Here is an 11,778-nt window from a genome sequence, read left to right as displayed (position 1 = left end):
TGTGGGAAAGAAATTATAAGTTTACATACTGTGGGATGCTGACAATAGGGGATGTGTTGGATGCAGCTTAGAAAGATTTACAAGCCCCTCCACAGGAAAAACACTTGAAAAGCCTAATGTTAGTCATGTAAGGAAACTTCATTCGTGGAAAACCTCATGTTAGTGTTCCTTAGTTAGCTCTGTGTTCATTAAGGATTAAGCAAGAAGTTGGCCTGAAGAGCTTATTTATTATTAATATGTAGAATTAATCACGTGCTAATAAGTTGAGGGAATGTATTAGACTTGATCATTCTGCATGCTATGCATGTAACAATGTACCCTGTGAGTATGTAAAATATTATGCACCATTAACAAATAAAAAATTGTAAGCAAGTGTATATATATATTTTGAGTTGGAATCTTACTCCGTTGTCCAAGCTGGAGTACAGTGACACGCTCACGGCCACCGCAGCGTTGACCTGCTGGGCTCCAGTGATCCTTCTGCCTCAGGCTTCCAAGTATCTGGAACTACAGGTACACGCTTCCATGCCCCACTAATTTTTTGATTTATTGTAGAGACAAGGTCTCACCATGTTGCCCAGGCTGGTCTCAAACCTGCTTGCTTGGGCAATCCTCTCACCTCGGCCTCCCAAAGTGTTGGGATGACAGGCTTGAGCCACTGTGCTCAGCCTGGACAAACATTTTAATAGTGGGTGGTAGGCGTGATCGATGACCAGAGGGCTTGTTATTCTAAAATTCATAACTAATGTAATCAGAAATCTCTAGCATGTTAAAATGGGCTTTAGACTTGTTTTACTTTTCCAAAGGTTTTGAATTCCATTTCTCCACTTTTCTTTTCCTCCTTGACTTGGAATCCTGGTTCACTTTGAGACTCTGATGAAAGAGATGAAAACTTGCCTGGAAAGACACATGTAGACACAGATTTCTGATTACAATTCGGGGTTCATCTTCAGACAACCTTGTGTGCACCTTCGAGGACTCCCTGCCCCTAAAATGATGGCCCCTGGCCCTTCCACAGGTTGCTAATTTGGTCCTTTGCACAGGCTCGCTCCGTGGATTACAGTTTCTGGGCTCTATTCCAAGTTTCCACGATGTTTCCTGGCCTCTGGCCAAGGCATTCACACGATTTTGCCCATTTCCTTATCTCAAAAGGCAGCAAACAAATGCTGAAATGCTTAGGCAGAGCTAAATTCCTTTTTATTTTCTTTTCACACCATTTTTCAGTATCATCAGTAAGCGAAGCTCCTCTTTGGGAACGAGTCAACACTTTGGTGTGTTGCATCTTGGACTTGCCACGTTGAGTCCATCTGGATGGAGGGGGCAGAGTCTTATTGCTCTCCAATCTTTGGATTAGTTTACTTCCTAAAGAGGCAACACTGACAGTTTACTTCCAAGGGCCAGGATGCTGTGCAAAGCACTTCAATTTTAAGATGTTCCATAAATTTCTGAAGAAGAGCACAATATCAGTGCTCCCCAAATTTAGTGAGGACAGTACTGGAAATCCAGAGATCGGTGAGGTACAGGAATGAACATTTATTGGACCCCAACAGCATATTGTCAGTACCTGTCTTGGGCAACTTCAGACCTCTGAGCAACTCTGAGTTAGCTAAAGTTATTTTCATTTTGCAGGTGAGAATCTAGTTGAACAAGAGTTGAAACTTATTCTGAAGGCACTATGTTACCATTTGGGGTGTTTGATAGGTTTGGGATTGTATTTGCAGTGCGAGTTGGGTGCAAAAGTCTTAAGAGGGCATGACCAGGGCCAGTCAGTCTGTTGGCAGGACGCTCAGTCAGGTGACCTGGGGGGTGTGGCACTACACCAGCAGAGCAGGGCTGTAGAGAATCCTACTTCTATGAAAGTGACATGCAGAAGAAACTTCAAGCAGTGGATTTTGTGAGCTGTGCTGCAGCCTTCTGGATGAGAACTCATTTTTATTTTTAGTCACTCAAGAAAGGCTTGTGTATAGTCATTTTTCCTTATTTCTCTGGCTGCACCAGTAGTTTGAGTTCTTATGTAGGTGGTCTGTAGTCACCTTTCAGCATCACAGCTTTGGTGCAGACCGTATTTTGGGGCCTTGTGAACCACTGAGCATTTATGAGGATCTATCCCATGGCAACTACTATACACATGTTTTTTCTAGTGACTGGATGTGGCGGCTCACTCCTGTATCCCTGTGCTCTGTGGGACCGAGGCAGAAGGACTGCTTAAGGCCAAGAGTTTGAGAACAGCCTGGCAACATAGTGATAAGTTTCCCTTTTTTATCACTTGGACTTGCCATTTCAAGTCAGTTTGGATGGAGGGGGTGGAGTCCTGTTGCTTGCCAAATTTTAGGCTAGTTTATTTACTAATGAGTTGACAGGTCCATATTAGTTGGATGTTGTGGCATGTGCTTATAGTCCCAGGTACACAGGAGGACGAGGTAGGAGAATCCCTTGAGCCCACGAGTCTGAGGCTTCATGAGCTGTGATAGAACCATACACTCCAGTCAGGGCAACAGAGCTAGATTCTGTCTCTTAAAAAAAAGAGAAAAAGAAAAATTTCATCTATAATTAGGTGAGAACTGGCTTGTTAAATAGAGCAAATGGAGTTATAGTGCCATAATTGCCTACATCTTACATCTCCTTGCCCCTAATATTGTTCTTGATCATCTGTCCCTGTGTGTAGTAGTTCTCAAAAATTTCCAGGAGACTCCATGGGCTGTATCTGTGGCTCTGTGCTCTCCTTTCTCTCAGGCATTGTTTTTTTTTTTTTTTTTTGAGTTAGAGTCTCACTCTGTCGCCCAGACTGGAGTGCAGTGGCCGCTCCCGGCCACCACAACCTCGACCTGCTGGGCTCCGGTGATCCTTCCACCTCAGCCTTCCAAGTAGCCGGAATTACAGGCATGCGCTACCACACCCAGCTGATTTGTTTTTGATTTATTATGGAGATGAGGTCTCGCTGCCCAGGCCAGTCTCGAACCTGCGGGCTCAGGCAATCCACTCACCTCAGCCTCCCAAAGGCGCGGGATTACAGGATGAGCCACCGAGCCCGGCTCTCTCAGGCATTGTAATAGGAAACATTCTAGATGATTATTACAGTCTGTCTGCTGACCTGATGTTTATTGTGAGGAAGAATTGGCATGGGCTCCCCAGTCAACCAAAGAAGGGCATGCAATTTGAGTGAGAAAACTTTGTTAAATCACTGTGATTGGGAGGTGCTTGCTACTGCATTACAACCAAGCTGATACTGACTGATACTTCCTTTGACAATAGTCTTAAAGGAATATCTAACTTTCTAGCATACTTATGTTTTGCACTGATGCTATTATTTTATTTTCCCTGACGTCCCATTTGACTAATAACTGCATGGCTTGTAACCTGCCTTTAAGCTCCGCCCTACTCCATAACTTTGCTCCAGAGTGTGAGTGGTTAGCTTCTTTGTTGCATATAAGCCACATCTGGTTGTTAACTTCTAGGGAGTTTCATAACAAGGCTGCTGGTGTATGAGGTGAAACAGGGTGTCTTTTACACATTCTCTTCTGCCTCAGGCATAAGCACTCTACCGGGACACTCTTTGGATGAGATGAAGCAAGCGTAGCTATTGTACCCGGTCCTCTATTTCTCCCCTGGCCAGTTAGGAGGCACAATTTATTGCGTCTTCTTCCCTTAGAAGGAATTTGCTTTCAGTAGCCCGGCAGTCACTCTTTGATATTTGTCCTCAGCTTTCTCACATGACTATTGTGAGATGCTTGCTTCATAGACGCATGGAGAGTTTGAATCATCTTCCCAGGAGACTTCTCTGCTCCTATATAAATCAGAAGAGGTGAACTGAGGGTGGGGAAAGAGCAGAGATGTCCCTTACTACCAGGTGCTAGATAATTTCTGACTGCTTTAAAAATGCCACTTGGCGGTTGGAAAGTCCATTAGTCTGAGGATAAAGCAGTTGGGTTCAAACAAAGGGTTAATGCGTGTTGCCATCAAAGGTTGATAACCATTAAGAGCCAGAAAGTGAATGGATTGTGCCCTCTCTTGGGAAAGACATACCTTACATATTCCACTGACGCGTTTTGATGAGCACAGGGGACTAACAACAATCACCCTGATATTTAGGGAATGCCGAATTCCAGACTTACATTGGCATTGTACTTGCAGCAAAGTAGATGTTTAGATAAAGAGTCAGTTGGAGTCTGGAGGATGGAAAGGCAAAAAGTGAGCTGTGGAGAGCCAGTCATGGGTCAGGGAATCCCTCAAGCTGGTCAGTGATTTCTCCCTTCCCCTGCCTCCTTACCCTGTAGCGTGTCCATCCTTGTAGCCAAAGGCATTGTCTTAAACAAGCCTGTTGATAAGATGAGGAGTGAAATTGGCTTATGAAATGCTATTAATAATAAAAACGATAAAAGCAACAATAAGGAAACATAACAATAATATAGTAACTACTATTTATAGACTCTTAATAATTACGATAAACCTGAAAATGAGTTATGATGAACCTCATTTTACAAATGAGATAGTAGCGAGTCAAACAGTTTTAAAAAATGTGCCATAGGTCACACAGAGTCTGAATTTACAAATACAGATAAATTATATCCCTAATTTTCAATAAAAAAATATTGATGTACATTTTTCCTCTTTTAAATGAAGATTGTGTTATTATTTTTGGTTCAATAAATCACAATGTTTTCTTTTTGTTTGTTATGGTTATATTTATTATTGTTGTTACTGGATTATCTAAAACTTCTTAGACTATGACATGACCTCACCTTTATTGACTCAAAAGAATTGTATTAAGTTGTTCAATGAACATGGACTTGATTGATCTGTGTTCCTCTCACCCAGGAATTAGAGTCAGTGTTCTGGATCTCCTCATCCTCCTTTCTTTCCTACCGTCAGCACAGAAACTTTCCTCCTTTTCTCCATCTAACATTTCTATCCAGATCACTGTTTCCAGGATATAACTGCATTTTTACTCAACTTTATCATTTTTCTCAGAGGCAGAGAATGAATTAGTTTGAATAACCAAGAGTTCAAATGTACCAGAGGAACTTAAGTATGGGGAGAATAAATTCTTTGCAACTGCACAATCTCATCTTCCCCTTTTGCTCCTAGGGTCCTTGTACATTCTGACAACCTATCCTTCCATGCATTCTGAATCCCACCCACCTGCTCTATGGATATTGCTCTCTTAATAACCTAGGACTTTCAATGTGTTAGATGCAGCACACTTTGGAAAATTTGCTTCTTTCTCGTCTCTCCAGAGCAGTGGTCCTCATCCTCGAACCAGCAGCATCAGCAACACCTGACTTTTGCTAACCTATAGCTTGACAAGCCTTTGAGAACTGAGGCTCTAAGGCCGGGATCTCCAACCCCTGGGCCATGGACTGGTACTGTTAGGAACCAGGTTGGGCAGCAGAACATTAGCAGTGAATGAGTGAGCGAAGTTGCATCTGTATTTATAGCCACACCCCTTCATTCACATTAGAGCCTGAGCTCCATCTTCTGTCAGATCAGTGGTGGCATTAGAGTCTCATTGGCATGCAAAACCTACTGTGAACTGCACATGGGAGGGATCTAAGTTGCATGCTCCTTATGAGAATATAAATGCCTGATGATCTGAGGTGGAGCTGAGGAGGTGATACTAGCACTAGGGAGTGGCTGCAAGTACAGATTAACATTAGCAGTGAGGTTTGACTGCACAGAGACCATAATCAATCATTTGCTTGCAGACTTATGTCAAAACCCTATCAGTGAGTGGCAAGTGAGTTGATGTGCTTCAATTGTACAGCTGGATCTGGCAGGATTTAAATCAGAATCAGACACTTAATTTAGTCAACACATGCCCCGCTCACTATTTTACTTACCACTTCCATCCTCACCTCTTTTTTAAATGGTGAGTTGAATAATTATTTCATTATATATTGTATATAAATATGTAATATATAATTATCATATTATATATTAATAGAAATAAAGTGCACAATAATTGTTACTTTGAATCATCCCGAAACCACCTCTCCCCACAGCCCTCACCGCAGTCCTTGGAAGTATTGTCTTTCACGAAACTGGCTCCTGATGCACAAAAAATGTGGGGACTGCAGCTCTAAGACATTTACAATCACTGAACAGGCATTCTTCCCCGAAAAAAATCTGTCTTGCCTTGTTTATGTTTTAAAATGTACATTCTTCTATTGCTGTAAAGGAATACATTAATATTCTTTTATACTTTTTTATGTGCCTCTGTTTTGTTTCTTCCTACCTCTGACATCTAAAAAAAAAAACTCTCTTCTATAAGGGCCTCTTTCCTCTTTCACTTTCTATTTTTGCACTTCTCCTTCTAAGTCTCTATCCTTGTTCCTATTTTTATCTTTTTCTACTCTCACTCTTGACTATTCTCAACACCTTGTGTTTGCTGTGATCCACACTTCAACATCTCTGATCCAAGTCTCATAGAGTTTCATTTTACCTAATGCTCAAAGGTTATTTTTCCTTGTATTTTTTAGCACAGTGTTTTTTAAAAGATAAATCTTTATTCTGTACTAAGAAGAAGGGCTGCCAACATCAGAACAAAATTAAGAGAAGTTACTGGAACATAGAAAACAAATGAAATGGGAAAGATAGGTGCAGTGCCACCTCAGTTCAAAACACAAGTTGAAAAAGTGCTGTGATTTTGGAACCATTTCATATAAATCCTTAAATCAAGAGAACAGACAAAAAAGACTGTGAAGTTGCTCCAAGATGATCAGTTGGGTAATTGACTAAATAACTGAATTGGCAACAGTGGGACCAAAAGTCAGTCTATTGTTCTTCCTGGTGATGCACAAGCAAATCACATAAACACACACACATGAAGTCAGCATTTGTACACAGACTGACAACTGCAGAACAAAAGTGAACCATCTGCTTAATTTTGAGTGTATGAGCTTGAGGAAATTCAGTCCAGAAACTGAGCTAATTCAAGACCTTCATGATATATATAGAAAAGAGAAAATGAAAGAAGGCTCTGAAAGCCAGCTCTACCAAGGAATATATCATCATTGAAGTCTAGAATACATATTTAATTCTTTTGGCCATCTGGAACCCTAGTCTAAGTGCTAACTTCCCTCTCCTATGCCTTAATGAGGGGCTGTCAATCAGTGAGCAGCAACCCATTTTGTGGACTAGATCAATTGAGAAAAAGGACATATACAACCTCAGAGGAAGCTTATTCAACTGTGTATATAAGGAATGTTCGGCCCTTATATTTAAGTTGGGAAAATTAGTTATTTTTAAAAAAAATTAATTGTTTCTTAAAAATTAATATATGAGTTGAAAATGGAAATAACTAAGAAAATAGAGTACTTCAGAAAATACTGAAGAACTGCCTCACACTGTAGAGAAGAAAGAAAAAATAGGTTAAAAATATAAGATCAAAGGTATGCAGATGACACTAGAAGTCTTATCATGTGTTATCTACTAGAAGTTTCAGATGGAGAGAATGGAGGTTAAGGAAGGAGAGAACAAGTTCATATGTATAAGCAAAGAAATGTAAGTGAATTAAATTATATAGTGAAAGAGAAGGAGCAACTAAAAGCTGGAATATGAAAGAAATGCTTTAAATGTTTGAGAACTTTTGCAAATAATTGAGATTCTTTTTTCTTAAGACAAATGCAAACACAGGGAAAACAAGTGTGAAAATACAGGAAAAAAGTGACGTCCAGACTTCCGGCAAGATGGCGACAGGGCAACCCAGTCTGTGAAAACCTCTGCAAAGGAGAACTGCAGTGGGTCTCTGACTCTCACCCCGGGGGCTACAGACCCCAACATCGTAGCCTGCTCTTCATACGGAGCTCGGCCGTTGCCACCGCTGGGGCATCACAGTGGTCTGGACAGCCACTGCAGTGCAGCTGCTGCCGCCGCAGCCGCTACAGCCACTGCCACCGCCGCCGGTAGCACATCACACCACCCAGGCTGGAGGCAATCCACAACTTTAGTCCTTGAAGCCCCTTCAGGGAAGATCTGCTGGGATCGCTGCCGCCTCTCCTGAGACCGAGACGTACTGCCCGCTGTAAGTCTCCTGCCATCTGCCCTGATGCAGGCAGCCATCTTGTCATCTTCAGCCTCTGCCGTCCCTGTCTGGTCCCACCCCCTCTGGGGCAAACAGCTGAGATAGCACCACCTGCTGGCAATTCAAGGTAACAACACCGAAATGGGAGAAACAAGCTTAATAAAGACATAGGCCAGAGTGGTGAAGAGAGGGTAACCTGAACTGTCCTTCACAGCAGACCAGGGGCAACTGACCCTAACTGCAAACTAATTTACCAGCTTGAAAAGAAAACTAGAAATCAGACCTGAAAGGACATTGGACTTAAATGAAATGTCTCAGAGTGTGCTTCATTGATTCTGTTAGTTTAATGACTTAATTCTATTCCTACTGTATTGTTCCTTTTTTTCTTCTTTCCTTTTCCTTTTCTTCTCTCTGTAAACCATATCTTTGTATAGAGGAACAGCACACTAATAAGGTGGTTGGATAACTGGTATGTTAGTATCACTATATGTTTTATTTTTGCCTGTATGAGAGTTGGTTCATCTGTAGCAGTGGTCTATTGTTTTTATCTGTTTCAGTATAGGCCTCTCTCTCTATTTGTTGGCACACTCATTTGTTTCCCCCCTTACTCTTCTATCTCTCCACCCCCCTCTTCAACCCACTGTCTGCTCCATTCTCTCCCCTCTGGTAGCCACATTTTATTTCAGGGAAAAAACCTACAGTCCCACTGCATGGACAGATTCCAAGGCAGTGGGAAGTGGGTTCCAGATTATTCACACACCTGTCAGCGAATACCAGGACCTGCAGATAGGTTTTGAATCACAGCTTTCCCCTTAAGTAAATCTCAAAACAGCAAAAAAGACCACCCCCAACTTACAGTGCAACTCCAGAATTGAACAAAGTAAGAGGGCATACATAAAGAATAGGAGATTGAACAAACAGAAGTAAAACCAATCCCTTTACCCACGAATAACAGAATTAAAGAAGACGGTGATGTGGAGGAAAGGAAAAAGTAGGGAGGGGAAAAACCACACAAATGAAGAAAAACCAAAAGAAGAATATAGGTCTCACACAGACCCCTGGGAGATCAGATGCTGAGAAAACAGATTCTGGAACACAAACAATGAAGAGCCCCCAGAATGACTGGTTACAAGCAACAAACCCAGACATCAAGACATTAATGGAGAGAATTTAAAAAATTGAGGAGAGACAAGAGGAAAATAGGAAGGAGCTGATGTCAGAAATGACAGCAGTAAAGAATACTGTGATGGAAATGAATAACAGACTAATGAGCATGGAAAGCAGAATCAGTCAAGCAGAAGAAAGAATCTCAGAGCTTGAAGACCAAAACACAGAACTAACCCAAACTGTCAAAAGCATGGAAAAGAAGCTCAAAAAGACAAAAAAAAAACCTGCAAGAGAGGAATGATCACTTCAAGAGACCAAACCTAAGAGTAATTGGGTTTCCTGAGGCAGAGAGAGAAACAGAATCCACACTGGAACAAACATTTCATGAAATCATTCAAGAAAACTTCCCTCATCTCATGAAGGAGGAAAAAATTCAAACACAAGAGATTCAGAGAACTCCTGCAAGACAGCAAATGAGAAGACCAACTCCCAGACACATAATAATTCACCTAAACAAAGTAGCTATAAAAGAAAAAATCCTAAAGACAGCAAGAGAAAAAGGCCAGACTACCTACCAGGGAAAACCAATTAGAATAGCAGCAGATTTAGCCACAGAAACCCTTCAGGCTAGGAGAGCCTGGAGCCCTATCTTCAAAGTTCTAAAAGATAAACAATTTCAACCAAGAATAACCTACCCAGCCAAACTAAGCTTCATTAGTGAGGGAGAATTGAAATCTTTTCCAGATATCCAATCCCTAAGAACCTACGCTGCCACCAGACCACCTCTACAAGAAAAACTTAAGAAAGTACTGAACACAGAAGAAAAAGAAAAAAGAACAACAGCATTCTTCACAAGAGTACAGGCAAAAGATTAAGAACAGACATGAACCAACTCCAAAACCCAAAGAAAGACAACAAATAAACAGGAACAACTATGTAAGAACCTTATGACAGGGATCAACTCTTGCATTTCAATTATTAGCCTAAATGTGAACCGACTAAATGCACCACTGAAAAGACATAGAATGGCAAAAATGGATAAAATATCATCAGGCAACAATCTATTGCTTTCAAGAGACTCACCTCACTAGAAAGGACACCCACAGACTCAAAGTAAGAGGATGGGAAACAAACTTTCAGGCGAACGGAATACAAAAGAAAGGAGGAGTAGCGATCTTAATTTCAGACAAAATACCCTTCAAGCTATTAAAATTCAAAAAAGATGCAGAAGGCCACTACATAATTATAAAAGGCTCAATCCATCAACAAGAAATTTCTAGCCTAAACATATATGCACCCAACATAGGATCGCCAACTTTCATAAAGCAACTTCTAGGAAAGCTAAAGAAAGATATTAACTCTAACACCATCATAACTGGGGACTTTAATACCCCACTCACAACCCTAGACAGATCATCAGGACAAAAAATCAGCAAGGAGATCCGGAACCTCAATGTGACTTTGGACCAAATGGACTTAATTGATACTTACAGAACACTCCATCCAAAGACCACAGAATACATATTCTACTCATCATCGCATGGAATATATTCTAAAATCGACCACATACTCGGCCATAAATCAAGCATGAGCAAATTTAAAAGGACCGAAATTCTACCATGTACCTTCTCAGACCACAGTGGAATAAAAATAAACATTGACACCAACAAAGTCCCCCCAAAGCCCACAAAGACATGGACACTAAACAGCATGGTGCTAAACAACTCCTGGGTCAATGATGAAATCAAAACAGAGATCCAAAGATACCTGGAAACAAATGAAAATGAAGAAATATCTTACCAAAATCTCTGGGATGCCCTGAAAGATGTAGTAAGAGGGGAATTTATATCCCTACAAACACACATGAAGAAAATGGAAGGAACACAAATTGACAACCTAACAAGCCACCTAAAGAAGCTGGAAAAGCAAGACCACAAAAACCCTAATTTCAGCAGAAGAATCCAGATCACCAAAATAAAAGCCCAAATCCAGGACATAGAAGACAAAAAGATATACAAAAAATCAATGAAACAAAAAGCTGGTTCTTTGAAAGGATAAACAAGAGAACTACAAGCCAATATCTTTGATGAACATAGATGCTAAAATTCTCAACAAGATCCTAGCAAACCGGATTCAGCAATACATCTCAAAAATCATCCACCATGACCAAGTAGGCTTCATTCCTGGGATGTTTGGCTGGTTCAACATTCATAAAACCATAAATGTAATTAAATTCATCAACAGATGTCAAAATAAAAACCACATGATCATATCATTAGATGCAGAAAAGCTTTTGATAAAATCCAGCACCCCTTCTTGATAAAAACCCTTGAACATCTAGGCATACGGGGAACATACCTCAAAATAGTAAAAGCCATCTACAAGAAACCCACAGCCAATATACTCCTAAACAGACAAAAATTGGAACCATTTCCCCTGAAATCTGGAACAAGACAAGGATGCCCACTCTCACCCCTCCTGTTCAACATAGTATTGGAAGTCCTGGCTAGAGCAATCAGAGAAGAGGAGGCAATCAGGGGTATCCAAATAGGAAAAGAGGAAGTCAAGTTATCTCTCTTTGCAGATGATATGATTGTGTACCTTGAAAACCCAAGAGAATCTGTCAAAAGCCTCCTTACATTGATAAAGGC

This window comes from Carlito syrichta, unplaced genomic scaffold, assembly GCF_000164805.1.
Source record: "Carlito syrichta isolate Samal-C Ts95f unplaced genomic scaffold, Tarsius_syrichta-2.0.1 Scaffold311871, whole genome shotgun sequence".
NCBI classification, from domain to species: Eukaryota; Metazoa; Chordata; class Mammalia; order Primates; family Tarsiidae; genus Carlito; species Carlito syrichta.
The sequence above is the reverse complement of the archived record's forward strand: the minus strand, read 5'-3'. Positions refer to the sequence as shown.